The sequence below is a fragment of the Vulpes vulpes genome, chromosome X (assembly GCF_048418805.1).
Source record: "Vulpes vulpes isolate BD-2025 chromosome X, VulVul3, whole genome shotgun sequence".
NCBI lineage: Eukaryota > Metazoa > Chordata > Mammalia > Carnivora > Canidae > Vulpes > Vulpes vulpes.
This window is the reverse complement of record NC_132796.1, coordinates 76,415,852-76,430,476: the sequence shown is the minus strand read 5'-3', so window position 1 is coordinate 76,430,476 and position 14,625 is coordinate 76,415,852. Positions and strand designations below refer to the sequence as shown.

General features: G+C 38.8%; 1 protein-coding gene and 1 pseudogene across 1 annotated transcript in view; one reads left to right on the top strand and one right to left on the bottom strand.

The window, feature by feature from the left end:
- Positions 1 to 14,625, top strand: part of SERPINA7 (serpin family A member 7) — an 89,471-nt gene that overhangs the window by 35,144 nt on the left and 39,702 nt on the right. The window lies entirely within an intron of this gene.
- On the bottom strand, positions 2,325 to 13,478 carry LOC140596116 (CTD small phosphatase-like protein 2 pseudogene; annotated as a pseudogene).

Here is a 14,625-nt window from a genome sequence, read left to right as displayed (position 1 = left end):
TATTTTTTTAAATAAGAAATTTCTTCAAAATAAGCTTGCTGAAGTTGCTAATTTTTAAAAAAGATTTTATTTATTTATTCATGAGAGACAGAGAAGCAGCCCGATGCGGGACTCGATACCAAGACTCTGAGATCACACCCTGAGCCAAAGTCAGATACTTAACCACTGAGCCACCCAGGCGTCCAAAACTTGCCAATTTTTATACTTCAGTAAACATGCTGACTACATACACAACAGGTAATATAGTGAGAAAATGCTCAATCTGATGAAATGTGAAAATCTTAACATACTGATAATTGCTATAACTAGTGGTTTTAAAATAAATAATTCAAAGTTAAATGTTCTCCTTGTTTTAGGATTCATTTGATAACAAAGCTGCATCTAATATGTAAAAAGTACAAGTTTTATTAGTAAGCAATTAATATAAATAATAACTAGTTGAAATACTCAACTTCCACTTGTCCACTCTTAATTTCTAATACTATACTTTCTTAACAAGCATAGAAAATATCAAACTTCTCTCTAGAAAAAACATTTTTTCTTTGACACTCTAAAGAAAAGCAGTCTGAGTCTGTGGCACCCATTATAGGAAAGCAGACTGAGCTTATGGCAAGTTAACTCAGTTAACAGGAAAACATTCTATTACATATTACACATTTGAGTTTCAAATAAAAACTCACTAAAAGCAGAATAAAAATTACTATAAAAGTATCAATCACTTATGGTAGCTCTACCAGAGACCTGAGCCTTAAAGACCACTTTCTTGTCACAGAGAAAACCACTGTAAAAGCATATTAAGTACGTTTATGGCTCGAATGTGTGCTATGCCACAAGATTATGTGTAGAATAAGATAACCAGAACTGATGCACAGAGCTTTAACTAGATTACCACTGAGAAGATAACAGAGGTACTCAGCCCATGCAAATTAAGTGAAAATATTGAGTCACTGTGCTGAATGCTTCATTCCTGGAGAAAGCTAAAGGGAGCAGCAATCAAATTAAATGCAAAAGGTGGCTGAATTCACTCTCCTTGAAGATTCCTGATGTCCGAGGCATACCTTCATCCATTAAATCTGTGTGCTGTTGGAAGATATTACCATTTGGGACATATGCCGTCACAATGGTTTACATTTTATGAGTATTAGTCATTTATATATTCTTATCTACTCGATGTCTTCATTTCTGAAAAGATTTCAACTACAGTGAAATATTTAGAAAACAAAGTGTAAATGCACATCTTTCTAAGTGAAACTTAGATGGACTGAAATTAGAGAGAATTTTAAAACAAATACACAATATGCAGGCAGAACAAGTAGGCAAATGGCATTCAAGTGTATTGTAAAAAGCAAAACTGACCATTTAAAAAAAGCTTATGAAGTGCTTCAGCTAAAATACATAATGAAATTCTGACACAGGTCAATAAATGTAAAAAGAGTTATAAACCTTAACAGGAAAAATAAAACAACTTTTACTGGCAATTTCTATTAAGATGATAATCTTAAAGTAACAGAAAAATGGCTTTGAATCCACTGAGAACACCAAATGGTGAGAGAAATACAAGTCCATTTTCATCTTTTTTTTATTATAAAATCTTTTATGACTACAGGTCAAAAGTACTTGTGGCAGAAGCATAATTCTATGTAAACTACATATGTTCTGTATGTAAAAAATTTCAGAGTTGCATGAATTCCAAGGACATTTTGCCTCAGCCTCTCTATGTATTGAATGAGATAAAGTCTCTTTCTGTAACCATTGATTATCACTGAACACCACAATTAAGAAACGCAAGATTTGCTAAAAATGAAAAATTTCAATAGTAATATTGAACAAATCTTAAGATGATTTGTTCCAACTCTCTGAAATAGTAATAACAATGTTTTGCCTTCATCCAATAGGGCCCTGTATTCTCTCTCCCTTAAGCGATTTGACAAGTCTTTGTATTTAATCTGAAGACAGCAAATCATGCAAGCAAAATTTTCCTCTGATGTGAGGTTGAAAATCTCCATTCAAGACTACAAGCTTCTACAAAAAAGGAATCACTTTTAGGAGTATATTGTAGTATATTAACTACAAGCCTGCTTTTAGTAACAATTCCATTGAAAAGTTAATATGTAAAGGCTTGTGGTAGTTTGTCAACAATTACAATTTTGAAAGATGTCTTCTGAGGGTAAGTACTTTGTATATGTTCCTTGTAAATTAAAATAATGTTCACAGAAAGGTTAGTGCCTGAGCCTTTTAGGGCCTAACACTTTTAGGTGGTATTGCTAATGCTGTCTGAGGAATAATAAAAAGAACAACCTCATACTTTTGAGATAAACTGATTTTCAGGATTCCTGGAAGCATAGTCTTAAACTAACCAAAATCTGATCAAGGATATCTTGGAAATGACTGGAAAGTAAGGTCAACATCTCCAAGGTCATTTAGACTACAGTGCATGTAGTGTTTTATACAGGTCTAAAATTAGGCAGAATTCTGGTGTGCTCCTTTCATTCAGGAGAAAAGCAGATTTCCTATTTAGTTGTTCTTCTGTTAGTAGCAGAGCATATTGCATGACATAATAAAGGTCAAATACTTTCTAGTCTGACTCATAGGTGGCCTCTGCATGACCTGATGAATAACTGCTATCTAGAATTACTGGTGCTTAAAGGGTGAGATATCCCAAAGAACTGTTTCTTCCTCTTCTTCTAAACCATTATCAGTTGCCTCACTTGAACTGCTTGATTTGAATTAACTGCTCCATTAGTTGATTCAGCATTACCAGAAGCAGTCTCACCCATTTGTGCCATATCAAGTGGTTTTACCGTCTCCTCAGTTTTACAGCTTGTCCTGGAGAATCTAGGTCTGATGTGTCAGTTATTCAATGTTAAAAAAAAGTGGAAGACATGAGAAAATACAGACCCAATAACATAGTCCACCAGAGATTGCCAGAGGGAAGATTATGTTCTATTTTCCATTTTGCTTTACATACCGATTTGTCATTTCATAACCACCAGCTTTCTAGATACTTGTTAGGCTTTCTTCTGCTCTTGGTATTGATGTGATCAAAGTAATATCTATATCAAGTCCAATTCTACTTTGTTTCATGGATTTCTCTTTTGTGTTTATGCTTCCTATAATTTGATAAATTGATGTCAACAATCCAGTTTCATTCTGTGGTGTATTTACTCCTCCTGAATGCAGGCTTTCATAAAATCTGAATATTTCCTTTTTGCTCTGATAAGACATTGTGCTTGGATTTGGTTTGATTGCCAAGAAGCTTTCCTTCTCTTGGCCTCACCTTTTTTTTTTAAATATTTTTATTTATCTATTCATGAGAGACACAGAGAGAAAGGTAGAGACATAGGCACAGGGAGAAGCAGGATCCCTGTGGGGAACTCAATGTGGGACTCAATCCCAGGACCCCAGGATCAGAACCTGAGCTAAAGGCAGACACCCAACCACTGAGCCACGCAGGGACCCCCCCGGCCTCATCTTTTATGAGTGGTTCATGTAACACTGTGATGCTAGAAATATACCCTCAGGCTCCTATGACAGTCCTGACTGCACAATCTTTGTTGTCTTTCCTGCTTAGCCTGCAGCAGCCACTTCAACAATTCACAATTTCTCACTTACTGATCTTCAGTCCTGCACAAGCAGGGATCCACAGGGAAAGCCAGGCAGTTCCTTTTGATGATTTTATCCCCACTGTTTAGGTCTATATTGGAAGGCTTAAAAATCCATGTGCTACTTTGACATGTGGACTCAAAAGCCTAGCTGTGTGTCCTTCTGCTATTGCCCAATATTGCCCCCCAGCCAGTGGGAAGACCTGTCTAGACAGACAGGTCCCGTAAGAGCCAGATCGCTATACTCCACCCAATCCTCAGCCTAATATTTTTCACTTCCTTGTCAGATTGCAAAACTATTCAAACCAATCACATCCTCCCATAAAATTAAGGGTCACATTAACCTCTTGTTTCTACAAAGCCTACCCTCCTCAGCCCCTGCTTATTCACTCTGTTTCCAAGTACAACTCTCAAGTGGCCTTGGGTAGACTGCCATGATTTCCTTTGGAACTGTACAACTGATTAATAAACTTCTGTTTTATTTCATCCGTCTTGTGTTTGGCCATCCCATCCCATTTAGGGTGGAGCATCTCTTTCTTACCAGTGAGGTGGAAAGCAGTAAATTAAAACTGGAGTCAGACTTCCCTGTTTCTTTGTACATCTCTTAATTTTTTGTGGAAAACTGTGCACTTGAGATGATAATTGTAGCTATTCTGCTACTGGTTCCCCCTCTGGTGCTTGTTATTGTTCTTTGCTTTTTTATTTGTTTAATGACTGGTTGGATTACTTGGGCAAAGCCTATTACCCCTCCTCTAAAGCGTGAAACCTCTAATTTTCCACCCCAGAGAACAAAGCACAGGATTTTATATGCCTGCAATCACCCTAGGTTGACTGTTTTTGCAAGGACCACACTCAGCTGGTAAACTTCACCATTTACTGGATAAGGCACAAATTGCTCAGTAGAATGAGCCAGTTGAATTTGGGTTTCTTTGATGGGACAGTTTTGGGGTCAGTGTTTGAGATTTGTTCTCACCCCATAGGGCTCTTCTTAGCTGTCTCTTTCCCTGGTTCTCTCTAGTAAGCTACCTTTCCTACAGTTTAAATTTTAATTTGAATAATTCTACCAATTTCCTTGTATTTGCACTTAACCACAAACTCCATTATTTTTGAGGGAGCCTCAGGCTTCAACTTCTTCATAGTCTGTTGCAAATTGATTCATTTCCATTGAGAAGAGATGCAGCACCCCTTGTTTAATGGCCTGCTTCTTCAAAGTGGGAAAAAAATCTCTGAGCTATACTTGTGAAGCTGGGAATGCTGAACTTTTCAATGAATGACACTCCTGCTTTAGAACCCGGGTATTCATTGGAGGGGTGCAGTAGTTTCAGGTCTTCTTGGCTTGCCCCCCCCCCCAGTGTGGAATCTCTTACTAAATTGGGGCCCCAATATTCTCAGCAGTGCTACAACCAAGGCGATCTTATATGTGGAGACTGAATGGAATATAGGAGTCCCCTACTTCTGGACTATTTTCACCTAGACTTAGTCCCAGGCAATAGGTAGTTTGGGGCAATATGAGAAAAGCTGATGCTCTGCCTTTTTGGACAGATCACTCTGGGTGTTGCGAGGAGAAGGGACCTTGCATTTTGGCTGCACCAATCTGGAGTGGGGTTTCTGTCTTGTTGACTGGGCAGGGGAAGGGAAGGTATAGGCCTTGGCTAGAATGCCATAGATTCTCACTGTGGTTTCCAAATTTTAGTGAATATTCCTGAATAAATGTTTCTTTCCATGCTGTATGCTTTCAGGACCATTTCTACATAATTTAGTTTGATTTATTTACAATTAATTTTTACTAGTTTCATTGGGGAGGAGATTCATAGAACTCCTTAAGTTATGATGCCACAAGTGGAACTTCTTGCAATCTTTGTCACCTATTTATTGTTTTTGCATATTATTTATTGGAGTTCAATTTGCCAACATACAGTATAACACCCAGTGTTCCTCCTGTTACATGCCCCCTACGCCCCTCACCCAGTCGCCCCATCTCCCAGTCCACCTCCCTTTCTACCACCCCTTGTTCATTTCCAAGAGTTAGGAGTGTCTCATTTTCTGTCACTGTCTCTGATTTTTCCCATGCATTTTCTCTTCATTCCCTTATAATCCGTTTCAATATTTTTTATATTCCCCATATGAGTGAAACCATATGAGGATTGTCCTTCTCCAATTGACTTACTTCACTCAGCATAATACCCTACAATTCCATCCATGTCGAAGCAAATGGTGGGTATTTGTCATTTCTAGTGGGTGAGTAATATTCCATTGAATACATATACCACATCTTTATTATCCATTCATCTTTCGATGGACACTGAGGCTCCTTCCACAGTTTGGCTATTGTGGACATTGCTGCTATAAACATTGGGGTGCAGGTGTCTCAGCATTTTACTGCATCTCTATCTTTGGAGTAAATCGCCAGTAGCACAATTGCTGAGTCATAGGGTACCTCTATTTTAACTCTGAGGAACCTCCACACAGTTTTCAAGAGTGGCTGTACCAGTTCACATTCCCACCAACAGTGCCAGAGGGTTCCCTTTTCTTCATATCCTCTCGGACATTTGTTGCTTCCTATTTTGTTAATTTTCACCATTCTCACTGGTGTGAGAGGTATCTCATTCTGGTTTTGATTTGTAGTTCCCTGATGGCAAGTGATGTGGAGCATTTTATCATGTGCTTGTTGGCCATGTGTATGTCTTCTTTGGTGAAATTTCTGTTCATGTCTTTGGCCCATTTCATTATTGGATTGTTTGTTTCTTGGGTATTAAGTCTAATAAGTTCATTATAGATCTTGGATTCTGGCCCTTATCTGATATGTCATTTGCTAATATCTTCTCCCACTCTGTAGGTTGTCTTTTAGTTTTGTTGACTGTTTCTTTTGCTGTGCAGAAGCTATTTACCTTGATGAACTCCCATAACTCATTTTTGCTTTTGTTTCTCTTGCCTTCATGGATGTATCTTGCAAGAAGTTGCTGTGGCCAAGTTTAAAAAAGGTGTTGCCTGTGTTCTCCTCTAGGATTTTGATGGATTTTTGTCTCACACTTAGATCTTTCATCCTGCACTTGGCTGTCCAATTTTCCCAGCACCATTTAGTGAAGAGACTGTCCTTTTCCCAGTGGATAGTCTTTCCTGCCTTTGTCGAATATTGGTTGACCATAGAGTTGAGGGCCCATTTCTGGGTTCTCTGTTCTGTTCCATTGATCTATGTGTCTGTTTTTGTGCTAGTACCACACTGTCTTGATGACCATAGCTTTGTAGTACAATTTGAAATCCAGCATTGTGATGCCCCTGGCTCTGGTTTTCTTTTTCAATATTCCCCTGGATATTTGGGGTCATTTCTGATTCCACACAAATCTTAAGATGATTTGTTCCAACTCTCTGAAAAAAGTCCATGGTACTTTGATAGGGATTGCATTAAATGTGTACATTGCCCTGGGTAGCATTGACATTTTCACAGTATTAATTCTTCCAATCCACGAGCAGGGAATATTTTTCCATCTCTTTGTGTCTTCCTCAATTTCTTTCAGAAGTGTTCTATAGTTTTTAGGGCATAGATCATTTACCTCCTTAGGTTTATTCCTAGGTATCTAAATGATCCCATCAAAAATGCAGGGTTTTCACTGGATAATAAAGCAAGACCCATCTATTTGCTGTCTACAAGAGACTCATCTTAAACCTAAGGATACCTATAGCCTGAAAATGAAAGGTTGGAGAACCATTTACCAATCCAGTGGTCCTCAAAAGAAAGCTGGGGTAGCAATCCTCATAGCAGATAAATTAAAGTCTATAATGAAGACTGTAGGAAGAGATGAAAAGGGAAATTATATCATACATAAAGGGTTTATCCAACAAGAAGACCTAACAATCGTGAATATTTATGTCCCTAATGTGGGAGCTGCCAAGTATTCAATCAATTAATAACCAAAGTAAAGACATACTTAGATAATAATACACTATTAGTAGGAGTCTTCACCACGGCACTTTCTGCAAGTGACAGATATTCTAAGCACAACATCACCAAAGAAAAAGAGCTTTAAATGATACACTGGACCAGATGGATTTCACAGATATTTACAGAACTTTGCATCCGAACACAACTGAATACATATTCTTCCCAAGTCCACATGGAACTTTCTCCAGAATAGAACACATACTGGGGAACAAATCAGGTCTCAACTGATTCCAAAAGATTGGGATTGTCCCTTGCATATTTTCAGAGGAAAATATTTGAAACTAGAACACAATCACAAGTAGAAATTTGGAAGAAACTCAAACACATGGAGTTTAAAGAGCTTCCAACTAAAAAATAAATGGGTGAACCAGGAAATTGGAGAAGAATTAAAATGATTCATAGAAACTAATGAAAATGAAGATACAACCGTTCAAAATCTTTGGGATACAGCAATAGCAGTCCTAGGAGGGAAATACATCACAAAGCAAGCATCCCTCAGAAAGTTGGAAAAAACTGAAATATACAAGCTAACCTCACACATGAAGGAATTGGAGAAAGAACAGCAAGTAAAACCTACACCAAGCAGAAGAAGAGAGATGATAAAGATTCTAGCAGAACTCAATGAAAATAGAGACCACAAGAACTGTAGAACAGATCAACAAAACCAGGAGTTGATTCTTTGAAAGAATTAATAAGATAGATAAACCATTAGCCAGCCTTATTAAAAACAAAAGGGAAAAGACTCAAATTAATAAAATCACAAATGAAAGAGTAAAGATTACAACCAATACCAAGGAAATACAAACTATTTTAAAAAGATATTATGAGCAGCTATACGCCAATAAATACAGCCATCTAGAAGAAATGGATGCATTTCTGGAAACACAGAAATTACCAACCCTGGAACAGGAAGAAATAGAAAACCTGAACTGGCCAATTACCAGTGAGTAAATTGAAGGAGTCATCAAAAACTTCCTAAGACACAAAATTTCAGGGCCAGATGGCTTCCCACAGGAATTCTATGAAACATTTATAGAAGAAATATAATACCTATTCTGCTAAAGCTGTTCCGAAGGATAGAAATGGACGGAACACTTCCAAACTCATTTTGAGGCCAGCATTACTTTGATTCCAAAATAAAACAAAGAACCCACCAAAATTTGAATATAGAAGAATATAGCTGATGAACATGGATGTAAAAATTCTCAGTAAGATACTAGCCAATAGGATTCAATAGTACATTAAGACGATTATTCACCATGACCAAGTGGGATTTATGCCCGGGATGCAAGGTTGGTTCAACACTCGTAAAAAAATCATGTGATAGATCACATAAACAAGAGAAAAAACAAGAACCATATAATGCTCTCAGTAGATGCAGAGAAAGCATTTGACAAAATACAGCATCCATTCTTGATCAAAACTCTTCTGAGTGGGGAGATAGAGGGAACATTCCTCAGAATCTTAAAACCCATCTAAAAAAAGCCTACAGTGAATACCATTCTCAATGAGGAAAAACCAATAGCCTTTTACCTAAGATCAGGAACATGACAGGGATGTCCACTCTCACCACACAACTATTCAACATAGTACTAGAAATCCTAGCCTCAGCAACCAGACAATAAAAAGAAATAAAAGGCATTCAAATGGAAAAAAATTCAAACTCTCACTCTTCATAGATGACATGATACTGTACCTTGAAAACCCAAAAGACTCCACCCAAGATTGCTAGAACTCATGTAGCAATTCAGCAATGTGGCAGGATACCATATCCATGCACAGAAATCAGTAGCCTTTCTGTACACTAATAATGATACTGAAGAAAGAGAAATTAAGAAATCAATCCCACTTACTTCTGCATCCCAAAGCATAAGATACCTAGGAATAACCCTAACTAAAGGTTAAAGTATCTGTACCCTAAACAGTACAGAACACTTCTAAAAATTATTTGAGGAAGTCAGAAAGAGTTGTAAAAACATCCCAAAGTCATGGATTGGAAGAATAAATATTTTGAAAATGTCTATGCTACCCAGGGCAATTTACAAGTTCAATGGAATCCCTATCAAAATACCATGGAGTTTCTTCAGAGAGCTGGAACAAATCATTTAAGATGTATATGGAATCAGAAAAGACCTGAGTAGCCAGAGAAATGTTGAAAAAAGAAAACCAATGATGGTGGGATCTCAATGCTGGGTTCCAAGCTGTATTACAAAGCTGTGATCATCAAAACAATATGGTACAGGCACAAAAACAGACACATAGCTCAATGGAACAGAATAGAGAAGCCAAAAATAGACACTAAATTCTATGGTCAACTAATCTTTGACAAAGCAAGAAAGAATAGCCAATGGAAAATGGACAGTGTTTTCAATAAATGGTGTTGGGAAAATTGGACAGCCACATGCAGAATAATGAAACTGGACAATTCTCTTACACCAAACACAAATATAAACTCAAAATGGTCGGAAGATCTATTTTTTATTTTAAAAATTTTTATTTTTATTTATGATAGTCACACACAGAGAGAGAGAGAGAGAGAGAGAGAGAGAGAGAGAGAGGCAGAGACATAGGCAGAGGGAGAAGCAGGCTCCATGCACCGGGAGCCCAACGTGGGATTCGATCCCGGGTCTCCAGGATCGTGCCCTGGGCCAAAGGCAGGTGCTAAACCACTGCGCCACCCAGGTATCCCTGGTTGGAAGATCTAAATGTGAGGCAAGAAGCCGTCAAAATCCTAGAGGAGAACACAGGCAGCGGCCTCTCTGAGGACCCTGGCCACAGCAACTTCTTGCTAGACACGTCTCCAAAGCCAAGGGAAACAAAAGTAAAAATGAACTATTGGGACTTCATCAAGATAAAGTCTTCTCCACAGCAAAGGAAACAGTCAACAAAGTAAAAGACAACCTATGGAATGGGAGAAGATATATGCAAATGAAATATCAGATAAAGGGCTAGTATCCAAGATCTATAAAGAACTTCTCAAACTCCATGCGCAAGAAATAAACAATCCAGTCATGAAATGGCCAGAAGACATGGACAGACATTTCTCCAAATAAGACAAGCAAATGGCCAACAGACACATGAAAAAATGCTCCATATCACTTGCTATCAGGGAAATACAAATCCAAACCACAATGAGATTCCACATCACACTGGTGCGAATGGCTAAAGTTAACAAGACAGGAAACAACAAATGTTGGAGAAGGTGTGGAGAAAGGGGAACCCTCTTGCACTGTTGGTGGGAATGTGAACTGGGACAGCCACTCTGGAAAAGTGTGGAGGCTCCTCAAGAAGTTAAAAATAGAGCTACCCTACGACCCAGCAATTTTACTGCTGGGTGTTTACCCCAAAGATACTGATGCAGTGAAACCCTATGACACCTATATCTCAATGTTCACAGCAGCAATGTCCACATCAGCCAAACTGTGGAAGGTGCCTTGATGTCCTTTGACAGAGGAATGGATAAAGAAGATGTGGTATATATAGACAGTGGAATATTGCTCAGCCATCAGAGAGGACAAATACCCACCATTTGCTTCGACATGGATGGAACTGGAGGGTGAGCCTAACCTCAATGACTAATATGACTGTAAGATAAAAGAGAGGGAAAATTAAGTCACAGACACACAGGGAAGGTCATATGAAAACGGAGGCAGATATTGGAGTTATGCTGCCACAAGCCAAGGAATTCCAGGAGTCACCAGAATCTGGAAGAGGCAAGGAATATTCTCTCCTTGACCTTCAAAGGAAATGTGGCTGTGTCCTCAACCTGATTTTACCTGAAAACAGAATTCCAGAACCACAGAACTGCCAGTGTCAGCCCCCAGAGTGTGAGGGTATTAATTTCTGTTTTATGCCAGCTATTTTATGGAATTTGTTATGGCAGAAGTAGAAAACTAAGATATCCCATCCCCAATTTAATTATCCTCTAGCCATCTACACAAGACATAATCAGTATCCTAAAAAATATCTTTATTGTTCCACTACATGCCTTTCTGCATGCTACATATTTGTGCATTGCTCCATCACTTTTTACTACATATATATGTATCCGTAATCTATATGTTTATTTTGTATGTTTTGAAAGTTCATATACATGGTGTCATAGTGTTTGTGCATTTCTGCAATGAACTTGTTCCCTTATTCATTATTTTGCACTGCCATAACCTAATGTTTGTCTTTCTAAAATGTCATTCTCTGTGTCCCAGGCCTTTGAGAATTCCATTCTCATTCCCAGCTCAGACCTTACAGTCTACCTGAACCAGCCTCACATCACTGAATTAATGCTGCTCCTACCATAGATGCATTCATTGCTTGAAATGAGTGGTTCACAAACATCACTGAGATTCAGAATCACTTGGGGGACTTCTAAAACTATGACTGTGGCCCAGCATCAGAATTACCAATTCAGTAGGTTTCAAGTGAGGCCTGAGAATTTGCATTTCTGACAAGTTCCAAGGTGATGCTGCTGCCACTGGTCCACATCAGTGCAGTACAACCCAGCACCACTGGTCTCCAGGTAAGGTAGGTCATCCATCAGATAACTTTAAAAGAATGCAGTAGGGACAACTTCATCCTTTATATAAGTTCTTTATAAGTTTTTAATTAATTGTAGGATATATAAAAGAACCTAAAACAACCAAATTGTTGAAAGTAGTTCCTTTCAGTAATAGTCAGGTGGGCCCAAACAAAAAGATACAAAGATAGATTTGAGTTGGTGTTATACATCTAAAAAATCTGCGGATTATTCATTTTAAACAAACATTTATTTTTAATGTGAACAACTGCTGTCATAATTCTGGAATATCTGAAGACATTGGAATAAAATGAATGGTGATAAAATTTCATGGACAAGTGAAAATTGGAAAATCTTGATTCCATGAAGAACAAACGCATTGTTGCTTTCTTCATTCATGTCTTCTATGCCTCTGAACCGTAGATGAAATAAGATACAATTAAAAATTGAACTTGACTAACATGCAACAGTGACTTTCTTAGTCTAAGAATAGGCAATCCTATGTACTTCTGAGCTAACAGGAGAAGTCATGTTTTCCTCTTGTAACCCAGAACCCTGGGTATCAGGGCGGTCTTGCATAATCTAATGTCTTCAATTCTGTGACATGTCAACCTCATCTGTTATTTGCCAAACACCAAAAAGGCTTATTCATTTTGTTTTGAGTAAACTTTCTGTATTTAGCCATTTCTTTGATTTTAAAAGCCTGTACTCTATCCATAAAGTATACTTGTTTACCTCCAAGAATCCAAGTTCCAACATCTGGGAAAGGAGAAAGTTAAAGGAAAGGACAAAATATGTTGGACATAGATCAACTTGTGTACCAATCCAGTGATAAACAGTAATCTTGCCAGGACTATTTTCTTTCTTTTCACTGTCCCCTGAAATATAAAAATTATAACTGAACAAATGGCTAGGCATCACTCATTAAATGTGGTCCTACACACAATTCTTATGATACCTGTGTAAGTAGTCACATTCTCAAAGGAATTATCTCCTACTTCATACAGGAGGTCACATTACTATGACTAAATGATGAAGGCGCAGCTAGTGTTCATATAGGCTGCTTTAGCCACCTGTTCTGGTAACCATGTTCTAAAGAAACATTGGTCTCTGCTACCAGGGCAGACACATTTCCCACCTGTAGAAGACTTACAGCTGTAACTGGAAGGACTTGTAGCTGTGAATGAAGTACATTTCAGAATATGCTGCATTCTATACAAATATACATCATTAACATTACACTGGCTCATCGAACTACATTTTGACATAGATCTTGTGGTTTACTGAGAACGTTAAGAAGCACAACTGATGTATGTCAGGCATGGCTGGGTGATAGACAAAACTACACACACATACCTGGGTTCTTAGCAACTGCTCTCTTCTGGGTCCAGATCTTTTCCAGCCCTTTTGTCAGGTTTTTCATTTCTGATCACTTCTTTCTTTTCCTCACTTTCAGCTTCTCGGGCATCATCGTCAGCACTTTCATAGTTATAATCTCTGGCTTCATTAGTGAAGAATAACACAGACTTCGGGACCAGAACTTCACGGAAAAAATAGCCCAATTTATAATCGGTGGCTACATCCATCTCTCTGCCCTCAGGAGAATCAGGAGGATAGAAGTAGGTGAAGAAAGAATAGCCAGGCATCTTCCTGGTGGTGGATGCAAAACTTCTGCAGACCTCACCTCTCTGCAGCTTGCTAGTTTTCACGGTGACATCTTTCCCCCCTTTCCAGTAGATCTTACACCCTGTGCTACTGATAATTTCTGGCCCTTTGGAGAAGAAGGGATCAGAATCACCTGGGTCTGATCGCAGTTGGCAGGTTTTCGTCAGGACTTTGTTGAAAAAGTATTCATTTGACTTGAAGATGAATTCTATGGTGAAGCTCATTGGTTCCTCAAATCCTGAAATTTTAATTTTTACATCTTCCAGGTGCTCTAGTACAAGCTCATCACTTTTTTGGATCATCCTGCTGAGGATCTTAAAAAGCCATCAACCAAAAGTGAGGTATACCATTTGTGTGCCCTTCTCCCACAGGCTCTCTTTCCATATCTCCACATGTGCCTTCCTGAACACCTACTTGCCACTGACATTCACCTTGTGTGGGCTCGTGGATTGCATTGATGATCTCAGATCTCTTATCAAACAGAGGTTGGTAGAAGGCAGCATACTTTTTCTCTAGATCGTGAAAATCTCTGTAGAATTGAGCTTCTACTTGGGCATACTGGGCCTGAAGGTTTTTGAGAGCTTTCACCCCCTGCTTAATGGCTAAAAGCAAGTGCTGAGCACCGCCTGCCTTTAAGCTGGGTGCCCCAGTGGGGGCTTCAAGGTCCTGAGGACTTGATGGCCACTCACCATCTTGGAACTTGAAGAATACACAGTCCCCATCTTCCTAGGACTCAGAGGCATCTCCCAGGGCCTCTGCTGCAGGTTCCTCTGCCTTTTGGGATGCAAGGCCCTCTGTTGGTGCCTGTCGCCCTCAGGGTGGGGTGCCCTCTCCCTGGTATTCGCCCACCCAGACTTCTGCTTCCTCTCTCGGGTGCTCCTGATCCAGGACTCTTCCTGGCTCTT